Source organism: Schistocerca nitens, chromosome 2 (genome assembly GCF_023898315.1).
Source record: "Schistocerca nitens isolate TAMUIC-IGC-003100 chromosome 2, iqSchNite1.1, whole genome shotgun sequence".
Lineage (NCBI taxonomy): Eukaryota > Metazoa > Arthropoda > Insecta > Orthoptera > Acrididae > Schistocerca > Schistocerca nitens.
This window is the reverse complement of record NC_064615.1, coordinates 594826080-594841861: the sequence shown is the minus strand read 5'-3', so window position 1 is coordinate 594841861 and position 15782 is coordinate 594826080. Positions and strand designations below refer to the sequence as shown.

Sequence of the window (15782 nt, the reverse complement as noted above, 5' to 3'; positions counted from 1 at the left end):
ATTTTTGGAAATTCAGTCACTACGAGGATAAAATAGTGAGTGAAGGTTTTTGAATATAAATAATTACTGCCATAATCCGTATTACTTCAGGCAGGGGGGTTACCTTCGTAGTCTCAGATGTTATTGAATTTAGCATATGTTACAATTCAGGAGTAAGTAAGAAACACTTCCCCCCCCCCCCCCCCCGCCCCTTCCAAGAAAATTCCTGTCCCAAGATACAGGCCTCCAAAGATGATACTGCGAACACCATTTTGAAAATGGGAATTTTGGAAACAAATTTTAACAGTAACAGTTCTAGATATATATATATATATATATATTTTTTTTTACTTGAAAGGTAATTGCTTTATGATTACAGTGGTATCCTCCGTTTGGACATATCTGTCAAAGTTCTTTTATTGTCGCCTTTTGATTTTTTTTTTTTTTTTCCAAAAATGGCAATCCAGTAAAGTAAGAATTTTTTCTGGTGATTATTACCATGTAGTACTATATTCTCTGTAAAGGAGAGCTTCCACTTTTAAGTTGGACAGGTTTTATTTTAAAAAATCATTTTTTTTAACTTTCAACGGTAATGTATGTCTTCACTAAAGTTGTTCCTGACTAATTTCTTTGTTACAATGTTTATTTTTATTGTCTTTGTTGCAGATATTTCTTATCACTTTCTTTGTAGCTGATATTTCTTACGCTTTGTTGTAGTTTCTTGTCAGTTTCTTTGTCGTGGTTGTTCATTGAAGGTTTCTGTACTGTAGTCATTCAGTGCTAATTTGTTTACTGAAGAGGCTTCTAAGAAATCTGAGACCATCCAGTAAGTTCTGCATTTTCGTGAGGAATTTGCCAGTTGACACAGTTGCAGTGTTTTGTGAAAAGGACTGTTTGAAATGTTTTGTGACTGGGGCCACAGGAGAGTGAAGTGTGCTGACTATTTGCATATGCATAAAATAGTGATATATAAGACAAGCAAAAAAACAGACTTTGTACACGCTGGGAATAAGTGTTCTCATTTGAAGACCCTGTTTCAAAGTGAAGATGTTTCCAGTGACGACTATTCGTGTTTCACATGTTTTGACAGAATAACAACAATGATAGTATCTGAACAAGGTGAAGCCTCCCATGGTGCAGATTTTGCATCAATAGAGGAAGAATTAAATACAGTGAATCAGTCAACTACAGAGGTTGGTGTTAGTCCTGTTAAGAAACCGTGGTCAGTGAAGTCAAACCATAAGCTCTACGCATCAAGAAAGTGCAGAGAAATTACTAAAGCTATGGATGAATACACTACAGCAAAACTGACCACATTCTTCAAAGCAGAAATTCCATCTTCAGATGAAAATGAACCAAAGCACTCTTGCACCCCTTGCCAGGGATTTTTCACAACTATCAATTCAGCTGTTGAATACTGTGCATCTTACAGTGAAAAGGTGCAAGTTTTAACTATTATTCCAGAGGCACTTTCAAAGAAAAGAATTTTGAACCACATTCCATCAGTATCAAATTACATGGTAGACAAGTCAAGAAATGTGAGGTCTGTAAATGGAGTCTTTGGAAGACCAGACTCCTATTATGGTCATCCTGAAGAAGCAGCTCAAGTTCAAATAGTGCAGTCATTTTATCTGGAAGATAAATGGGACTGTTCTCACTAGTGTGTCAATGAAAAAGACACTATAACGGTAACAGTTGAAGGTCAAAAAGTTGTGAAAGTGAAGAGGTGCGTGACTTGCAGTATTAAAGAAACTTTTGCAATTTATAAGACCAACTACACAACTTCATATATTGGAAAATCAAAACTTTATGCACTACGACCTACGTTGGTAGCTCCACACTCACCTAGAGATGTCTGTTTATGTGTGTACTGTGCGGATTTTGAACTTGGTAAATGGCCAGTGAAAGCAGTAACACACCAGCATGTGAAGAAATTGCAACAACAACAACACACTGCATAAGAACTATGTTTAGTGCTTCACTGTGACTTTGCTGAGAACTGATGTGTAATTCTCCATCAAGAAGTACAAAGGTATTATTGAAGTAATGACCAGGTTTCAATTTTTACAGGAGTGACATATTTTCAAAACAAGACCACAAGCGTTGCAGTTATAAGTGATGACACAGGACATGACTCAAGCACATGCTTTGCTAGCAATGCACAAAATTCTTCAACTGCAAACAGGGGCAGAGAAGATCGTCATTATTTCTGATGGTGCACCTAATCATTTTAAAAATCATTAACAGCTGTTTGAATTAAGTCGCTTGTGCCAACTGACAGGGTATACAGTGCTACTGGTCATGGGAAGGGGACTTGTGATGGTGTAGGAAGCCTGCTGAAGCACCATGCTACAAAACATAATCTTTCCAGACCAAATACAGCTAAATACAGCTGCAATTCAGAATGCTGAGGATTTTACGAGAGTCGTGAAATCTTACACATCCACAGCCTTCATTCTTTTGTCCAAAGACGAAATCGAAGAATTCCGTGAGTAGAAAAAAGAAGAATAGTCCAAACAAACTACTCCTGTGAAAGGAATTCAAAAGGCACATTTTTGGGCTCAAAGTGATGGGCGAACTCATATTGCACGCACTTTAAAGAGCAAGAAAGAAGAAATTTCATTTGTTCGGACAACACCTCAGAAACAGCAGGATAATATTCAGATTCACAACCTGAGAAGGGGGATGTTTGTGGTGTATGTGTAAGACTGTGACTGGTGGATTGCAGCGATTATAGACACCAGTTACGAGTTAAATGAAAATGTGGTGTACTTTATGCTACCACATGGACCAGCTCCTGGATATAGGTTTTCAGCTGAACGACAGTAACAACACCATCAGTACTTACTTCCTGTTCACAACGTTTTGAAGACTATAAGTGCTCCAGTTCCTATTGGTTCAACAGGAAGGCCTCACCCTATACCAAACGACAACACTGAAGCAGTGGAACACATTTGTAGTTCATTGACTGGCTAATTTAAGTACAAGACAGAGTGCATAGAAGTTGTATAAATTGAAACCTTTAAGTCTTTGGACCTTCCACATACATTTTGGATTCATTTAAAATGCTTGAAAAATGAGTCTCTTACTCATCTTTCAAAACTAAAATCATGTTAAACAAGGCTAGGTTTTGATTTTTATGAGCCTGTTATGTCACAATGTAGTAATAAAACAGGTTTTATGTATGGCAAACATTTCAATTGTTTATAAAACCTGTTCAACCTAGAAGTGGAAGCGCTCCTTTTCAGGGAATGTAGAACTGTATGGTAATAACCAACAGAAAAAAAAAAATCAAAATTTTATGGATTGGGTTTTTGAAAATAAAAATCCATAAATTACAAAAAAGTTCAGAATGTTATGGTAAAAGAACTTTGACAGATAGATCCAAATGGAGAATTTCTTTGAAATCATAAAGCAATTATCTTTCAAATAAAGAAAACCCCAACTAAATATCTACAACTGTTCTAGAGAAACAGCAGTTTAAAAATTTTTCCAAAATTCGCATCTTCAAAATGGTATGCAATGTCATCTTTGGAGGGCTGTATCTCAGAGAAGAAATTTTTTTGGAGGGGGAAAAAAAAACTTTTTCCTTACTTAGTCCTTCATTTTAACATATATGCTAAATTCAATAACATTCAAGACTATGAAGGTAAGATTTTTTCCTAGCCCGTCTGAATTGATATGGACTATGCCTTTTGACTACTGAAGAACTACTAAAGGATTTTTTAAGGCTATATATATTGCAATTGGTATTTGACTTCTTGGTTAAAAAAAAAAAAAAAAAAAAAAAAAAGAGAGAGAGAGAGAGAGAAAGAAAGCGTTTCAGTGTCTCTGTAAATTCAACCCCGAAGGGAGTGCAATAGGAAATGAAAATTTTTAAGAAAATCTTTCATTACACTAAAAACAATTAAAGCTAAATTTATGAAAATTGGTATTTTACTTCTCGGCTAGATGTTGTTGTTGTTGTTGTTGTTGTTGTGGTCTTCAGTCCTGAGACTGGTTTGATGCAGCTCTCCATGCTACTCTATTCTGTGCAAGCTTCTTCATCTCCCAGTGCCTACTGCAACATACATCCTTTAGAATCTGCTTGGTGTATTCATCTCTTGATCCCCCTCTACGATTTTTACCCTCCACGCTGCCCTCCAATACTAAATTGGTGATCTCTTGATGCCTCAGAACATGTCCTACCAACCGATCCCTTCTTCTAGTCAAGTTGTGCCACAAACTTCTCTTCTCCCCAATACTATTCAATACCTCCTCATTAGTTATGTGATCTAACTATCTAATCTTCAGCATTCTTCTGTAGCACCACATTTCAAAAGCTTCTATTCCCTTCTTGTCCAAACTATTTATCGTCCATGTTTCACTTCCATACATGGCCACACTCCATACAAATACTTTCAGAAATGACTTCCTGACACTTAAATCTATACTCGATGTTAACAAATTTCTCTTCTTCAGAAACGCTTTCCTTGCCATTGCCGGTCTACATTTTATATCCTCTCTACTTCAACCATCATGAGTGATTTTGCTCCCCAAATAGCAAAACTGCTTTACTACTTTAAGTGTCTCATTTCCTAATCTAATTCCCTCAGCATCACCAGACTTAATTCGACTACATTCCATTATCCTCATTTTGCTTCTGTTGATGTTCATCTTATATCCTCCTTTCAAGACACTGTCCATTCCGTTCAACTGCCCTTCCAAGTCCTCTGACAGAATTACAATGTCATCGGCAAACCTCAAAGTTTCTATTACTTCCCCTTGGATTTTAATACCAACTCCGAATTTTTCTTTTGTTTCCTTCACTGCTTGCTCAATATACAGATTGAATAACATCAGGGATAGGATACAACCCTGTCTCACTCCTTTCCCAACTGCTGCTTCCCTTTCATGTCCCTCGACTCTTATAATTGCCATCTGGTTTCTGTACAAATTGTAAATAGCCCTTCGCTCCCTGTATTTTACCCCTGCCACCTTCAGAATTTGAAAGAGAGTATTCCAGTCAACATTGTCAAACGCTTTCTCTAAGTCTATAAATGCTAGAAACGTAGGTTTGCCTTTCCTTAATCTAGCTTCGAAGATAAGTTATAGGGTCAGTATTGCCTCACGTGTTCCAATATTTCTACGGAATCCAAACTGATCTTCCCCGAGGTCAGCTTCTATCAGTTTTTCCATTCGTCTGTAAAGAATTCGCGTTAGTATTTTGCAGCTGTGACTTATTAAACTGATTGTTCGGTAATTTTCACATCTGTCAACAGCTGCTTTCTTTGGGATTGGAATTATTATATTCTTCTTGAAATCTGAGGGTATTTAGCCTGTCTCGTACATCTTGCTCACCAGATGGTCGAGTTTTGTCAGGACTGGCTCTCCCAAGGCAGTCAGTAGTTCTAATGGAATGTTGTCTACTCCCGGGGTCTTGTTTCGACTCAGATCTTTCAGTGCTCTGTCAAACTCTTCACGCAGTATCATATCTCCCATTTCATCTTTATCCTCTTCCATTTCCATAATATTGTCCTCAAGTACATCGCCCTTGTATAGACCCTCTATATACTCCTTCCACCTTTCTGCTTTCCCATCTTTGCTTAGGACTGGGTTTCCATTGGAGCTCTTTATATTCATGCAAGTGGTTCTCTTTTCTCCAAAGGTCTCTTTAATTTTCCTGTACGCAGTATCTATCTTACCCCTAGTGAGATAAGCCTCTACATTCTTACATTTGTCCTCTAGCCATCCCTGCTTAGCCATTTTGCACTTCCTGTCAATCTCAAGGTGTCACAATTTGTGAACATAAAAATTCAAGTAAACAAAAACAAAAAAGATCTCTGCAGGCTATACAGGCTACGCGAGTGAAGCAGCAGGTGTTAAGCTAGTACCATATGTTAAGTATTGGTTCTCCATGCCTCATCCTCCATATATATTCACACTTCCCTACCAATCTGCAAATGACTCACTCGACCACCATTAACCCTGTGCATGCTGCATGTCAGTGGGTCCTATATGTTGAAATGTATCCAAGACATCAATTTGTGAACATTAATATGGACTCTGCCCACTCTTCACCTTTACAACAGCTTGAACTCTGCTACTGACACTTTCAGTGAAGTGCCTTAGTACCTGTGGAGGAATGGTAGCCCATTCTTCCTTAAAAGACAAAACCAGACAATGTTGGATGCTGGAGTTTGGAGCAAATTCAATGTTCCCGCTTACCCCAGAGATGTTCCAATCGGTTCAGGTCAGGACTCTGAGCAGACTAGTCCATTTCAGGAATGTTACCATTTACAAACCATTGTCTCACATTTGCTAGTTTAGGACAGTGTGCATAGTCATGATAGTACAATCTTTGTCTCTGAACCATATCTTTACTGTAGGCAGTACATAATCCTGTAAAATGTGTTCATATCCTTCCACATTTTGTGTTTTCTCAAGTACAATAAGAGAACTACACCCTAACCATGAAAAACACCCCCATACCATAACATCACCAACTACGTACTTCACTGTGGATGCTACACATAACGGCAAGTAACACTATGCAGGCATATGCCAAACCCAATCCCTTCCATTGGATTGTCACAGGTTATAGCACAATTCATCACTCCAAATGGCATGTTTCCAGTCATGCACTGTCCAGTGACATCGCTCTCTCAATCATCTCAAGCATTGCTCTCCCTACCCATCCTTTCTGCTATTTCTGCTTCTCTACTGATAACACAACAGCTCCAACCACCGTTACTGGTGGGTCCACCTCTTTTGGTGTGGTGAACTGTGCATTACATAGGGGTCTGCAGATACTTTTGAACAGACAGTATGAGGAGGGTGGGGGACAGATAAATAAAAGCAGTAGAAACTTATTTATTGCCTACTATGGCAGTGTTTTCTAAAGATTTTCCTATATTCACACACTCAGATTCTAGCTAAAACCCATATTTGGTATGCTAGTACAATGGTGTCCAAGGGTGTTGAACAGAAAATACAATTATGAATGTTCAGTATTATGATAAGGACAAGCCACTTGTACGACTGCAGGTCATATTAATGACTGCAACACAGTAACAAAACTAATTAAAGAAGGGTGGAACATGGGCAATTCATACTACCTGTTCTGCATAGAGATATACAAGACCATTGCTCAATATTCAGTTTCAGAAAAAGCGTTCCTCAGTGTTGGCGGAGGATAAGCAAATTGATAATCTTAATATAGTACACATTAAACAACAAGAAGTTAAATTCCAATACTTTTATAAATCTGATCTCGTTAATTCTAATATTGCATTGCCAATTTCCCTCTTGCCCTACTCTGCTCTCTCTCTCTCTCTCTCATTGACTTTTTTTCCCTCCCAAAGGTCACTTTAATTCACACTTCTTAAATGATACCATTTCCTAATGTGTCACATTTGTCTGTGCCATGGTGTGAGTATACTATACTTACAATGGTAACTACCTATCTTTAACTCTCTTTTTCAGTTACTCACAGTTTCATCATTTGTCTGAGAACTGTTAGTCAACCACTGTGTTGGAGCTCATCATGGCATCCGTACTGGGAATATGCAGGAGAGTCTTGTGTCTAGAGTAGCAGTGGCATTCTACAAATAGGACCTACATTAGGATTCAGTATAGCACAGTAGAATTGCTATGTTACAGAATATCACACATATTTAGGTATTTCACTCAATGTCGGTAATATTCTAAAATGGCATTTACCTGTTTAACAACACTACATGATGAAGCCGAAGCATACCTGGTCATAACAACAAAGTTTAGGCTGATACTTTCACTCTCACCCTTTTCTCCCAACACCCCTCATCCCACCTTCAACCCTGGAAAGCGGTTGAAAAAGTGTAACTTCTTTCTGATTAAATGCTTCAGTTCAACTGCTGTCTCTTCCATGTAGATACTCGTATATGCCCCTCTTGTTTGCTATTTAACAATATTTCTTGTTATTTTAATTCCTTATTTTTGAGTATGGTTACTATAATTCTGGCTAACTCCAAGACTCCTACTTTATTATGCTACAATTTATTTTAGCTTTATCTAAAGTTATTAAGCAGTTGCCTCTCAGAAAAAATCACACAAAGATGGCCAAGTATAACATCTTTAGCATGGATGGATACTACTCTGACTGCAGTGAATACTTTGCAATTGGATGCAAAAGAAGCCAATTAAACTTGAATGCTTCAGTTCAAGTTCTGCATTTACGAGACTAATAGTAAGCCTGAATTTGATGAGTCCCAATTACACTGATCAAAGGACAAAGGGGATCAGTCAACTGATCCTGATAGATCATGTCAGTTGTCAACATCTACATCCACTCTCTGAAAACCAGAGGTGCATGGCAGAGGGTACATACTACTGTACCAGTCATCAGGATTTCTTCCCATTCCATTCACGCATGGAGTATGGTAAGAATGATTGATAGAATGACTCTGTGGGTGCTGTAATTATTCTAATCTTGTCCTCATGATCCCTATGTTTGCAATGCACAGAGGATTGTAATATATTCCTAGAGCTTCCTGAACCTTTGCTACCAGACTTTCTTGGGATTGTTTATGTCTATCTTCAAGTCTGCCAGTTCGGTTTCTTCAGCATCACTGTAACACCCTCCCATGTGTCAAACAAATCTGTGACAATGCTTGTGGTCATTCTCTGTGATACATTCAATATCTCCTGTTAAACCAATTTGGTATGTCCCCCACACATTTGAGCAATATTCTAGAATGGGTTGCACATGTGATTTGTCAGCAATCTCCTTCATAGACTGATTGCATTTCCCCAGTATTCAACCAATAAACCAAAATCTACCACCTGCTTTACACACACAACAGACGCTATGTGGTCGTTCCATTTCACATCCCTACAAAGTGTTACATTCAGGTATTTGTAAGAGTTAGTTGACTGGCTGCGACTTGTTGATATTATAGCCCCAGGATACTATGCATTTTTCATTTTGTGAAGTGCACAATTTTACACTTCTGAATGTTTAAAACAAGTTGTCGAACTCTGAACCACTTTGAAATGTTATTGAGATCTGATTGAATGTTTATGCAGCTTTTTTCAGTTAGTACTTCATTATAGATAACTGCATCATCAGCAAAAGTCTGCGGTTACTATTAATATTGTCTGTGAGGTCATTAATATACAAAATAAACAGCAAGGGTCCCAATACACTTCCCTGTGGCACCCCTGAATTTACTTCTATATCTGACCACGACTCTTCATCCGAGATAAACTGTGTCCTCTCTATCAAAAAGTCTTCAATCCATTCACAAATTTCTTTTGATACCCCATATGATCATACTTTTGGCAGAAAGAGTAGGTGTGGTGCCAAGTCAAATGCTTTACAGAAATGCAACTGCCTTGATCCAGAGCTTTCAGTACGTCTTGTGAGAAAACAGATTTGGGTTTCACATGATCAATGTTTCCGGAATCTATGCTGGCTGGCATGGAGGAGGTCATTCTGTTCAAGATATCTCATTGTGTTTCATCTCAGAATATGTTCTAAGATTCTACAACAAATCAGTGTCAAAGGTATTGAACAGTAGCTTTTGTGGACCACTTCCACTACCCTTCTTGAAGATGGGTGTGATCTGTGGTTTTCCAACTACTGGGCACAATTTTTTTGTTTGAAGAATATATGACAGATTACAGTTGGAAGAGGAGCTAACTCAGCAGCAAATTCAGTATAAAATTTGACAGGGATTCTACTGGGCCCTACAGTTTTGTTCAATTTTAACGATTTCAGCTGTTTCTCAACACCACTGACACTAATACTGATTTCACTCATCTTTTTGGTGTTACACAGATTAAATTGGGGAAATCTTCCCGAGTTTTGGTTTGTAATGGAATGTTTGACAACAGAGTTAAGCATAGCAGCTTTTGCTTTCCTATCCTCAATTTCAGTTCCTGTCTCATTTGCTAAGTCCTGGACATTAACAACCTTTACACATGACCAAAATTTCATTGGGTTTTGTGAAAGATCACTTGACATTATTTTGCTACAGTAGTCACTGAGGGCTTCATGCATTGCCATCTTGGCAGACAAACATGTTTCATTCAGCATATATCTATCTATCTATAGTTCTATGCTTTGTTTTACACTTATCATGTAGTAGTCTCTGTTCTTTTAGAAGTTCCTTTAAAGTGATTTTATACATAGAGGGTCCCCTCCCTCCCATTGTGAACTGTTATACCTACCTGTACAGTCAACTATTCTTTTAAACTTGAGCCGTAGTTCCTCTACATGCTCCTACCCTATGCTGAAAGTTTCTAGTTCCCCACTTGAGATATAACACTGTTTTTTTTCTTTATCTAGTTTACTGAACATATATATCTTTCTGGTTGTTTTAGTTGCCATTTGTACTTTGGTTATCATTGTTGCCACAACCATGACACAATCACCGATACCAGTTTCATTGTGGACATCCCCAAAGATATCAGGTCTATTTGCTGCCTTCAGACCCAATATATTTCCACCATGGGAGGGGTTCCAAACTATTTGTTCTACGTAGTTTTCAGCAAAGGCATTTAGTTCTGTTCCACAAGAACTCTTATCACATCCACCAATAACAAAACTGTAGTTTTCAAAATTGATTGCTGGATGATTAAGGTCTCCGCTCATGATTACAGTATGATGGGGGAACTTACGTACAAGCAACCCAAGGTTTCCTCTGAAGTTTTTGTTTACATCAGGAGATGTATCAAGAGGGCAACAGAAGGCTCCAGTTACCATTTCATTTCATTTCATGCACGTCCCTGATACTGAATGTTGCCCAAACAATCTCACTTGCAGGTTCAATTTCTATCTCAGTGGTTTTGAGTCTATTGCAACAAATACAGCACCTCCCTTTCCCCACAAGTCTATCCCTTCAATATAGACTTCTGCAAAAAATCTCACTGCTGCTGATTTCAGGTTTCAACCAGCTTTCTGAACCTTTCTGTGTCATACAGCTTAGAGTATAATCACCCAGAATAACAAAAAGAAGAGAAAAGACTATTCATTTCTCCTACATCAGTCACCTAGAAACTGGAGAACTGCCAAGTACATGAGCTTCAGGAAATCATGCTCACTCTGATATAAATACAGCTAGTGCAATGAGTCAGTAATTTACAGCCTGTGGCACTGAAAGGACAAAAATGAGTGGTCACTGCATTGTGAGGCACTACAATGACATGAAATGCAATTACATAACTATGGACTTAGTTTCAAGTAAAAAATATGAATTCAAAGATGATCAAGGCAATGTCATCCACAGGCAATAGCAGTTGTTCTTGGCAGTTGCATTTAGGTCATAGCACACAGCAAAAGTTAAGTGCAACATTGGGCATTCACGGTGATAATACAATATCTTCAATGTATTGCACAGGTGCTCAAAATGTGCTCTCCATTTCATCTTGAATCAAACAGATACAATTAACAGAGTAAATACATCAGCTTAAGCCAGTAGCCTAAAAATACTGTTTCTGACAGTATACGTTTCTAAAAATATCAAAGTGAATTAAGAGTTTAATTTATAAAATATTATACAGTTTGTCTGACGTAACTATTTGGCTAGTTTATTTTCTTTAACAGTTATGCACTGTATAACTGAGGACAATTTCAAAACAGTTATCTGAAACACTAAAGATTATAGTTACAGCTGTCCTCTACCCAAATGTAGGTTTGAACATCACAATGCTTTACTACACAGAGTCCTACAGAATGTGTTATGTCTCCCACTCACCTCCCAACTAACTTGTCAGCCATCAATAAATCATTTCCACAGGTGAAAAAGTGATAAGTTGACACAAAGAAATCCCTGTACCAACTGCTGCGGATGAAACCCCCAACATTTAGGTTAACATCCTGGAACTAACCCACTTGATCAAAGAGTCACTTCAAAGTATGATATATTTGTTGTGGTTTTCCCTTGATCACTCAAATCAGTCAACATTGCCAAGCACATAGCATAAAACTACTGGGTGCCCAGAAATCACCACAGAATGAGTTGCACACCAGTTCTTACATTCTCTTACCAGGCAGTTACAGGAATATTATTGTAACCAGTATTCCATGAAGTCTGGTTGCCTAGCAAATTATTACACTCTATTGCAAACACTCAGCCTAATGGCTCCAGAACTATGGATTCTACATATATCCTATTTTTAATTATTTTCCTGCTGCTTCACTTTAGCTTAATAAGATTTTTATGGGTAAGAGCCTTCTAGCAATTCCTCCAATCTAGATTAGCAAGCATACAAAATATAACTATCTTTCAAATGTAACTACTACTCAACTTAGCATAATTGAGATGAAATAACATCAAGATATTTAACCGAGTTCTCATCAGGCCATCCTTATTTCTGGTTTATTCCCATTTCAGTCAACTAAATTAGGCTTTTCTTTTCACATTAGCCATTTCAGGATTTCTTGTTCCCACATTGCTCCAAATCCATCCACCTCAACCCTGTAGTATGGCAGGCCCGCACCACTGAAGCTTTTGGATGACAATTACCACAATTGCAGCCCCATTTTGTACACTTTTAATATCTGTTTCTATTTTGTCAAATAAAGAGGTAATGCGCTGTATTTTATATTGATAAAGTAGAAATGAACGTCTTGCTTGAGAATGCAACTACCATTATCGAATCCTGAACAGAGAGAATAATATCCAAAACATTCACTAAAATTTTGACGACTCAAGTGTCCAAAAGACTTCTTATTTTGCATATTATTTATGGGTATTGTTTATTTACTGTTCACCTGTTTAGTTTCAACTATGTAGAAACTGTTTTAAATACAGCAACACAATGGGATTTATTTTGGAATTAAATCAGTTATAATTCCTTTCCTTAAATACCGGTATGAAATTAAGACTTGTTTCAGTAATATAGCACAGCAAATTATTATTATTACTGATTATGATAACATGAAATCTTTCAGGTTTGGGAGTGCTCCGGTGACAAACCAACTGCCATCAGCCGGATGTGACCATCTGCTTAATTTTTCAATCTGGTACTAAATACCAATGAAGTCAATAAATTGCTTTAATGATAAATTACTGATGGTCTGTAGCAATCTTTGACCAACAACATATATTACCAACATCACCATAAGCTGCTCAACAAAGCATGACAGCTGAGAACATTTCATGCTCTGAAACTGACACTATACAGGGTTTCATTAAGGCAAAGACACAAGAGTCTGAAGTAGTCCTTGTCAAGGATACACTGAGATGAGAAAGGCCTTCTTTGGTGTGAGGGTCACAAGCACCTAGTCATATTGTGTGAACTGACAATAATGGCAACAATATTTTTAGTGTTAAGATTTTATTCTGTTTTTACACCATGGACAAATATAGAGCACTGTAGCTAATTAACTGGTAAGGCCATTCATAATTTTAACATTTTATTGAGAAAGCATGCTACTGTATAACATTTCCATTGTATATAGTGAATTTGCTAAAAATACTGCTCAGCAGACTCTTAAATATAAGCAGAGTACAATAGATAAATGGTGAAATTTCTGTAGCCCTAATGAATTATATGACTAGACATCTCGGCACACAATAAATACAACTGTAACTGAGTAACTGCTTTAAGACACTCAACATGTTCCACATCAATGGAAAGCACATTACAAAATGTTTACATGTTTTATCACCATCACAAATTTTAGTTCATTTACAAAATGTGTGTAATACACACTGATCCATACCAACAAATTTTAAAGCTTAACTGGATCTCACTATCAAAAACTTCTGAATTTATATTTGTAAGTCTGTCTTCACTACCAATGTAGCCATAATATTGAGCAGATTACCATTCTGGGATAAAAAAAACCTGTTTTACAACAAATAAACGGTTTCCAGCAGGTATAAAAACAGTACTCTTAGGAAGAATGTAACGAAAATATTTCGCAAATGCTTGCTCTAGCTATTCTAAATTCGTTTCCTTCTACCTACAAAAATAATAAAATTGTATTGAACATTTGAGTTACTCGTGGTTATTATCAAACAAAGCTGTTCACATAATGATGTACCATGGTATCTGTCATAGTCTTGTTTCGTCGTGTTACAAACTGAACATAAAATGTCAGTTTTAACAGTGTAAAAAATATATTAATGTGAAACTATTTTATGCATATTTTTACATGATCTACTCATTTTCAAATTATTTTGGTTTATAAAATGACAAATACGACGGTACAAGATACCTCAATCAGTAATCATAAGTTGTAAAAAAAGATTAGATTCAGTTTTCGTTCCGCATACACAAAAATGATATGATTATCGTGGGGGTGGAACGCGTCGAAGTATACAATAAAACCATTGATTAAAACACAGATGAAAACCAGATGAAAAAAGTAAACACCAATCAGTGAATTAAACTTTATTTTAACCTTACGATTTGTTAGTGCCGAAAAGATATGGCACTGATTCACGTTACTCTAACAACACAATAACTTCGACGCATATAACAATTCCGAGATGACTTTGAAAATTCAAGTGTTTCGCTTTGACAGTTTTTTGTACGACCTATTTTCGTTCACGGGTGGGCAATGTAGCTCATTCGTGCATGAATAACTTAACAACTACGGTACAAAGAATTAACCGGGTTTACGTTTTGAATGGAATGGGTAAAACGTATCACTGCAGTTGCTACTAGTTAATAACACGTTTCAATGGTAATTCATTATGCACAAAACAAAATCAAGAGACTGCGTAAAACACTTACTGACACACAATTTGAACTAAAAACACTGCAATACAGCTAACAACTTCGCACGCAACCAACACTACCCACATTCTTCATTCATCAAACCGCCACTCACAAAGATACTAGCCCGGAGACGTCGCATGCGATGAGGGTAAGGACTGTCAAAACACATGCCACTCGCAGCAGCTAGGTATCGGGGCTTCTGATTGGCTAAAGTTGTTGATGTCAAAAGCTGCTTTAATATGAAATATAGCGGTAATATTTAAAATGGATTTTGTACCGAGGTTTCTCAACTTTTCAAATACACGTGTCACATCTTAAACGGATCCACGAAACGTCTCTTTGCCATGAGGAAATTGTTTGTCGTACATCAGTGATCGATTTGATTTGAACAGCCACGTTCTTTCGGTTCGTGATAAAGAAAACGTCTATTGCAGAATGAGTTGGATACCTCATATTCAAACCCTCGTCAGTACGTGTGAAAAAGCATTGAGCTTTATCAGATCAGTTTCAAGAGTATGGTGGGGGGCTCACCCCAACACTCTTCTCATCCTCTACCGCACGTTGATACGTTCCGGTATAGACTATGGATGCACGGTCTATCACACTGATTCTGACAAGTACCTAGCACTACTGGATACACTGCAGTACAGAAACTTACGCATCTGTCTCGGAGCTACGCATTCTTCTCCCACCAACGCCCTTCTCCTGGAAGCATCAGAAATACCTCTACATAGTCAATGAACAATGATGTGTGATCGTTATATCTTACAGCGGATGGCAGATACTAAACATCCACTGATAAAAAAGTGCGAAACGCTCTCTCAAATTAAAGATAACTGAAATGTCAGGAAACAGCAGTTTTATATCTACAAGCGTTACGAAGACTGGAAATATCTCCAAAAGAAAGTATTCGAAGTGAGGATCTTCCAATGTTCCTATATGACTATCACAGCTCTTATCACAATATTCCTGTAACATACGTCGACTATTCCAGCAAAGGAAAAGGATATGGGCAGTTTTCACCTACATCGCACCTGGTAGAAAAATGGGCAAGCTATCTTAAACTGTATACAGATGGCTCAAAACTGGGGACGGAAAATCATACCAGA

General features: G+C 37.5%; 1 protein-coding gene across 1 annotated transcript in view; it reads right to left on the bottom strand.

Annotated features, from left to right (window-relative positions):
- The window catches only part of LOC126236666 (serine-protein kinase ATM), a 500205-nt gene extending 485430 nt beyond the window's left edge, over positions 1-14775 (bottom strand). The window contains exon 1 of the mRNA XM_049946145.1: positions 14689-14775. The gene's annotated coding sequence lies outside the window, so the exon portion shown is untranslated. The remainder of the gene's footprint in view (positions 1-14688) is intronic.
- Positions 14776-15782: the final 1007 nt, after the last annotated feature.